The sequence below is a fragment of the Drosophila serrata genome, unplaced genomic scaffold (assembly GCF_035046125.1).
Source record: "Drosophila serrata isolate PLE 108 unplaced genomic scaffold, ASM3504612v1 contig_376, whole genome shotgun sequence".
In the NCBI taxonomy this organism is placed as follows: Eukaryota; Metazoa; Arthropoda; class Insecta; order Diptera; family Drosophilidae; genus Drosophila; species Drosophila serrata.
The window spans coordinates 1,678,708-1,686,667 of NW_028257274.1; positions in this window are offsets into that span (position 1 = coordinate 1,678,708).

Sequence of the window (7,960 nt, forward strand, 5' to 3'; positions counted from 1 at the left end):
CGATATGCTACATAATAGAAACCCAGGCAGGCATGAAGGTGGATAAGCGGAGGCAGTGCTCCAGAGGAGGTGTCTGCAGCAGAAGGATCTCTTTCTCTCTCGACTCCAATACTCGCCGGCAATGAAACATTTTTCGGGAACAGCAGCCAAGGGGCACATGGCCGTAACTTGCAGGCATTTTACGGCCTTTTGGGCAACAGTCCAGGCGGGGTGGGGTGTTGGTTGTAGTGAAGGACCGGAGGAGTCCCGTGGAGCAGGACCAACTGTAACTGGGGGCCAGGACACGGGGCTGTTCTGCCTGTCTGTTCTGTGCTCAATGGCTACTAACAAGGCACCCAGGCCCAAGGTGAATGCGGTTAAAGTGTTTTTGGTTAAAGCATTCGTGGGCCAAAAGCATTTGCATAAACAGTAAAACCTTCGCACCAACGCCAAACAGGCAGGCAAACAAGCAAACAAACAGACAAACAAACAAACAAACACACAGACCGACAGACAGACAGACAGACAGAGGAAAATACAAACTTACAGGCAGACGGATATATCTAGGAGATATCCTGGGGATAAAAGGGCAACAGAGACTGGGACTTCCTGTTGCTATTGCAACTGCCTGTCGAGAGTGCCTGCAGAATTATTCTATTTCCGTTTCCGGACACGCACACTTGTAGCTAGCCGAGTCGAAAATGCGCCTGCGGTTGCTACCTTTCTGCGCCCAGATAAATTTTCACTAAATGCACTTTTAATGGTCTCCACACGGCGCACTCGGCGAAACTAACCCGAATCCGGAGACCCAAAATGAAACCGAAATAAACCAAATGAGCTGCCAGAGATGAGGCACCTTTATTTGGGGGAATAATTATAAATGGTAAGATATTAGGATTTACCTAAAGGATATCCTTAAAAAAAATAAAATTTATTACAAAAAGTTCTTGTTATGACAGAATGTATTTATTTGAATGTATTTATTTGAATGTATTTATTTGTATTTTTGAAAGAATGGTATTTGAAAATAACTTTAATTGGTGTTGAAATCAATACTATATTCCTACAAACCTTTCTATTCATTCATTTCACTAGGGTTTTCTATTACCATTCTGTTGAAAAAGAATTCTTTATATTCTCTAATATTTGATCAATATCCTTTTTTTCAAATCCAATCACATGAGTAAACTGAGAGACTGCTCATCTCTGGGCTGCATTGGAAATTGTATATGATTCTATTTTTCGAAAGCCAGGACAGGACAGACAGCTGGATGGGTGAGGCCATGGAGGCCGTGCTGGGGGGAGACTGTGGCTGCGGTTTGTCCAAATAAAGCAGTTGAGTTAGTTATGCGCAGCTTGCGGTTTTGCTTTGACTATTTTTGCGTGCAGAAATGCGAAATGGAAGCGGCGGGGTAACGAGCCTGATACAGCCTGTGTAAGCGGTAGACAGACTAATTAGGAAATTGTGCGCTTTAATGCAGTTTCCTCCCGAAATAAACGCATAAATTTGTTATTGAATTTACACGTAAAAGCTGGAACTAGGAACCAGGAACCCTTTACAGAAAAATTCAAACTATGTATGGCGACAAAACTGTAAAAGTTGCGCACAAAAGCGTGACACAGCAGCGTCCTTCCTGGAGGAGTCCTGGCCACATGTTGGCCATTTATGTACTTGAACTTTAGCTAGTCAAAGTTCTCCTGGCTAAAACAGAATCGAAGTTTTAATTGGATTTGCGATTTAATTAACAGATTTGTCAGCATGTTAACAGTTTTATGATGGCGCAAAAGCGACAGGACCTCCCGAGTCCTCGGCGATTGCAGCAGCAGCAGCAAGTGCAGTTGCACCTCTTCTGTGCGTTGAATGAAATTTATTGAAATTGATTTGCCATTTTAATGGAATTACTGTGGCAAGACGAGAGCGCATTCCCAGCTCGGCGTTTAATTGAAATCTTTTAATTAGTTTGATTTTCCAATCAAGTGGCATCGAAGACAAACAGGAGAAGGAGTGGCCATAACCCAGCTCAATCTGTAGCCCAATCCCCTGCGGTTGATGGCCTCCTGCTCTCCTTCGAGATCCTCGGACCCGACCCGCATTGTCTGCCATTTAAGGAAAGCCAATTAGTTGCAATGCCTTGAAGTATGCTTTTGGGGCTGTGGGCTACTCCGGATACTTCTCCGCTTCCCGTTCGATATCCATTATGTTGTTCACGTCGATTGTCTGTCGATTACAAAATCCCTCGTTCCCTTGACTTTCCCCGTCAACCCAGAGTGCGCTATGCAAAAGCCTTCCCCATTCTCAGAGTCGAGTCGTTGCGCAACATAATCATTATCCTTGGCTTAGCTCGAGTGGCAGTGTGGCAATATGTACAAGGGAGCAGGGGAGGTAACTGCGTCGTGGCTGAGAGTCGGTCTGTGCCAGGCTCTGCCAAAGGATTTCGCCTATTGATTCCACAAAGTGAAAGCCAAATCCACATGATATCAATTTGCTTTCAACGTTGCGCCGCTGGCGTAAATAACCGAGACAGCCAGGCTGGCTGGCTGCCTGGCAGGCAGCGTACAAGCGTGGATTTTCCGGGGATTTCGGTGTGGAGTGGGTCTCTGGTATGGGAGTTTTCCCGAAATAACAGACAGGGAGAGACAGCTCCCGGGTTCAATGGCTCCCGATGAAAGGCGGGGATGCTAATGGTGCGGCAGATATACCAACTGCAGCCACATCCAAATCAATTAACTAATTAATTTGATAGTATGAACTATGTATTCTCTGCCTAGTTAAAATATAAATCATTGCCCAACAAGGGGTATTATTTAATCAGCAAATGTCTGGGGTATATAATGCAATATTTGTGGCAATATAAGCTTTAAAATTCAACATATGATAACTGATAGTTCCAGGACATTTTCCAGCATCCTCCACCTCTTAAAACACTTTCTTTTCCCCTACTATTATCTGCCCACGACACCCACTTATAACCCACCATAACTTACATTAGCTCATCACAGGCATAACCAATTAGTTATTCCCCCTGCTCCCTCTCAGCTGGCGCTTAATTTCTTGCCACAATCCGCAAGTTCGAAAGCCAAACTCTGTGGCAAACACACAAAAAAAAAGCAACAAAATGATGAGGAAAACGCAACAAACCCGCCAACAAATCCATTATAAGCTTATGCCGCGAGCGTAATGCAAACTTTTCTCACGAATCGCGAGCTTCACTTTTTCCACTCTCGCCTCTGACAGCGTTGAGCAATTATTTTAAATGCGCCGTCAACGCCGCCGCCAAACTAACCAGACAAACAGCGGGGATTCCGGCGGAGAGGCTCCTGCTCCTGCTCCTGCTCCTGCTCCGGTCTTGGGAGCTGGAAATCCGCCGAGTCAGAGGCAGTGCCAGTGCCAGTGCTGGGACCAAGACCGTACGTGCATAATTAATTCAGCGCATAAATTCAAGACGCCGCCCAAGGAGCCGGGTAAGTCTATGAAATTATAAACTTTATCCTTTCGCGGCTCGAGTGTCAAATGGCGACTGGCTTTTTGATGTCGCCAGACAGTCAGTCGGAGAGACAATTCCCGCACACGACTTTAAATAAATTAAAAACGTGAATGATTGTGCCGAATGGAAAATGCTCCCAGAACGCGAAGAGTATGGAGAAAGTGTGCCACCGCTAAGGGGAATCCCCACTCTTCTGGTGGAAGGGGAAAAACTAATCCAGATGTGGTAAAAACTATGCAAAATGTTGCCGATACAGATCAAACAACTTTCAGATAATTAAAACTGAAAGAGAAGAATAAATTGTTCGGTGAAGTGAAAGATATTACGGAGGCGGCAGGAGCAAGAGGAGCCTGCCAGATGGATATGCAAATCCCGCAAAAGGACTCAGAAATGGATATGCAAATTGCTGCAGAAAAAACAAAAAAGGAAGGTAAACAACATAAGTAAGGACCGAAATGAAGAGCAAGTTAAGGTGAATGTTGAAAAAAGTCCTGATCAAATATGGAAAAAGTATTGGAGAATGGCAAAAAACAATGAAGAAACCAATGGGAAAATTGTTGTACCGGTGTACCTACCGATATTTACTCTATCTTTAAAAACAACCAGAGCCTAAATAATAACAGTCCAAGCGGAATTCCCAGTTCTAACAACTTTTTCACTCTCTGACATTTTCATAAAAAAATATCTCACACACAAGTGCCGTAGCCTCTCCTAGCTCAGAGACCCATTTCCCATTTCCCTCGAGTTTTTCCGCTCTCAATATTGTATGCTTCAAGTACTTTTGCTCTTTGCATTTTCGCTTTGTCAGCAGACGGCGTCTGCTCCACATCCTTTGATGCCAGCCAGCTCGGTTTTAGTCCTGGCTCCTTCGAGTCTTTGGTAATTGAAAACGCAAGTTAATTTCTCACTTGCCTGTTTCTTTGTTTGTCGGATGGCTGAGCTCTCTAGAGGAGCTCGGGCACTGTCGCACTTATTGTATTAAGAAGATTTTTCGGCAAGTTTTCGTAATTAGTAAAGTTTTGATTGTGCGCCAGCCAATGTTCATTTGCGAGATTTCTTCGTCAATTGTTCGGTTCCCCCTCAAATTGATTTCAGTCCATGAAAATCAGCATAAGCCGACATCTGGCAGCACTTTGCATAAATACTCTTCGAGTTCCTGGCGAGTCCTGGCGCCTCCTTCTGACTGCCCAGTGGAAGGAAGGCTATCAAAAGCAGCTTTGCACTTCATTCGCTCTGTAGTCAGAGTCTCCGTGTCTCATGTGCAGCCGAGGGTCAGAAAGTGCATAAATTTGCAGGTGAAAAACTCTTGACCAGGTGCCAGTGGTGTTGGTTTGACGAGTTATCAAGAAAACTGAAATTGAAATAATATACAATGGATTAATAATTCTGTCAATTATTCCAATATTTTCTCTCAGAATTACATTGGTAAATAATAAACTTTGAAAATATATCAAACCAATTCCGACTTTCAAAATAAAAGAGTTGTGTTAGAAAACTCCAACACCTCCTTACATGTCCCTTAAGCTGGATAGACATCAATAAAATAAATCCCTACATTCACTTTCCCAATATTTACCCATTACTTCCTTATTTCTAGCTTTTATAGGCATCACTGAACTGGCTCACAGCTCACACGGGACAGAATCGTCAAGGTAAATAGGTTTTTGCCTCGATTGGCAGTATTCCGAAACAGACCACTTCCTTCAGACAAATCCAGGACTCGTGTCCATCCATTGTAAGTAGCTTAGAACTTGTTTTACCCACCGAGGCGGCAAAAAGTGCGCACTTCATTGATCACCATGCAGGGGAAATATTCAAAAATTCGTAGCTTGGTCGGTCGGGCACAAAGCGATAAGCAAATGCAGATGAAGTTTTTTTGTCGCCCTGGCCAGGTCTCTCTTTCCCATGTAATGGAGCATTTTGAATTTGCATTTGCATGCGGAATGTCGGGCGAAACTTTGCCGCCAACGCAAAAGATGACAAAAAGCGGTCGCAGCGTCCAGATAGTGGCATATATCTTCGGTTCCTCCAGCATCACCACTCTCTGATGCAGGTGCCAGCGACAATTGTCGCAGTCACGTCAGGATCAAAAGCGGCACAAAAAATGCAGAGACGGGGTGGCAAAAGGGTGTTGGAAGAACGATGCCAGGACATAGATGCGAAAACAAACTGTCATGTGGGAAAATATGCGTTTTCTGTCCTGTTTGGAGTAGTCCGTTCATATCCTGCCGGCTTGGCATCCGGCGAGAACGGTCCTGGCACACACAAATGAAGCCTTGATGCCGTCAAATCGTGTTTGATGATGGCCGGTGATAGCATTCCATGAAGGCGGGTGGGCCAGGTGTGTTTTGTCGGCTGTCCATTGATTGATTCTGCCCTCCTGCAAAACAAACTAATAAGCGAACGCAAAGACCTACCATCACAGGGACAGCGAGCCGTGAGAGGGCTTTTATGGCAGTGCAACAGTGCGTATGCGTGTTGCACATTACACATACGCCGGGTGTGGCGCGGTGGCAAGTGCATTTATAACTGCAGCAATCGCTTTTAAGCGCCCAACAATGCAGCTTCCACGCATGAACAGTTCGCAGCTGGATCAAAGTTACCGGCGCACACCGCACACACACACTCTCACACACACACACACACATTGCATTGGTTCACACACCCCGTCGATATGTATTCGCTATTGTCAACCAAACGACCAACCAAAGAACACACACACCTTGCTGGGGTGGACAGGTGGGGATGGGTAAGGAAACACCTATGGATGGGAAATACCTCCCATGTGGCATGTGCCGAATTTTACCAGATTAATGCGATTGTTACTTACAAAATTGTTGCAGATGTGAATGGGTTAAAAATGTCTATTTTTCTATTCATACTTTTGCAGTTCCTCTCTTAAAAATCTTTCACAAATAGTTTTATATGATAATATGATATGATTATATTTATTATTTAAGATAAGTTTGGAATTTATAAATAGCATTATAAACGGAAATTAACATATAAAATTTAAAAATTTTTCCTTTATTTAATTTTAATACAAAATTAATATTACATTACTTAATAGCCGATAAATTGTATCTGCTGGTAAATTGTATCTTTTACATTACGATTTTTTTTACATCAACCAAAGCGACATCTGTCGGGATACTCGCACAATATTTGTACATGTCCAGAACGTTTTAAAAATGGCAGAAAGTCTGCGCCACTCTGAAGATAAATAACTTTACTCCACTTTTAGTCGTTTAATGAAATTAATTCTTTTTTATTTTTTCTTTGATGTATAATGATTTTGAAAATATATATTGATAGACCTGACGACTTATTTATATACATTTTTACTATATAATAAAATATTTTTACTATGTCTCAAACCTATTGACTTAGATATCTGTCAAAAAACAATGTATCTTACGCTGTGAAATGTATAAATACGTTAAGTAAAATATTAGATTTACATTTTACACAAAGATAAACAATCAAAAATATAATTCGGAAAGCAGAAGTTTATATATCCTTAACTTTTTTATTGAATCCATATTTATCTATATCTTTATATAACAATTTTGTCGAAATTTTTTAAATTTTATTTCAATTTGGACAGCTTTCCTATGTTAGTATTCACTAAATTAATAAATCTGCATACGCAATGTTTTTCAACCGGATATGATTAGAACGACTCGGCTGATCATGCTGATCAATAATTTATATGATTAATAGGGTCGGAAATGACTCCTTCACAGCGTTACAAGCATCTGACTAAAACTATAATACTCTTCAGGATATAAACATATGAAAATGAAAGGATTTAATTAATCAAATTAAAATAATGCAAATAACCAGAAACTTTAATATAAGAATATATAAAACATCTTTATACATATATGAATCTAAAATAGATATTTGAATATGAATTTTGAATATATCTAAAACTTTCATTACTTTCTTAGATGAAACCAAAACAAAGTTGTATCTGTGTCTTGTTTTTAATGTTAATTTTAAATTACTATAAAATTAAAGTACATATTTCTGGTTAACAAATAACGTTTTACACTTTCCTTTGTAGCTAAAATCTCCGCTTAGGTAAAGCTTCCTTAAAATGACATTTTGAATATCCCACGCCTCACTGCCAAGGATACAACACTCGAAAGCTCATCCAGGACATGCGCACAAGGACTCGTCTGACCTTGGGTACAACAAATATAAAACCCGAGTGCCGGAGAGCGACAACGCAAAGCTGATTGTGCCAAGCCGAAAATTTATGCGCGACCAAACAAAAGGCATTTCAATCGCCGTCGCGGCGAAGCAAGCAAAAAATATATATTCAGAATATAAGAACAAAAAAGCAGCAAAGCAGGAGGAATCCGAGACGAGACGCATAAGTGCCTGGCCAGGCCCATGACCAACCTCCAAAGACCCTTGATGAATGCCTGAGCGTACACAACCAGGGGTTGCGAGTGGCCAAGTGTGTAATTTGCTGTTCGGAGGAAAGG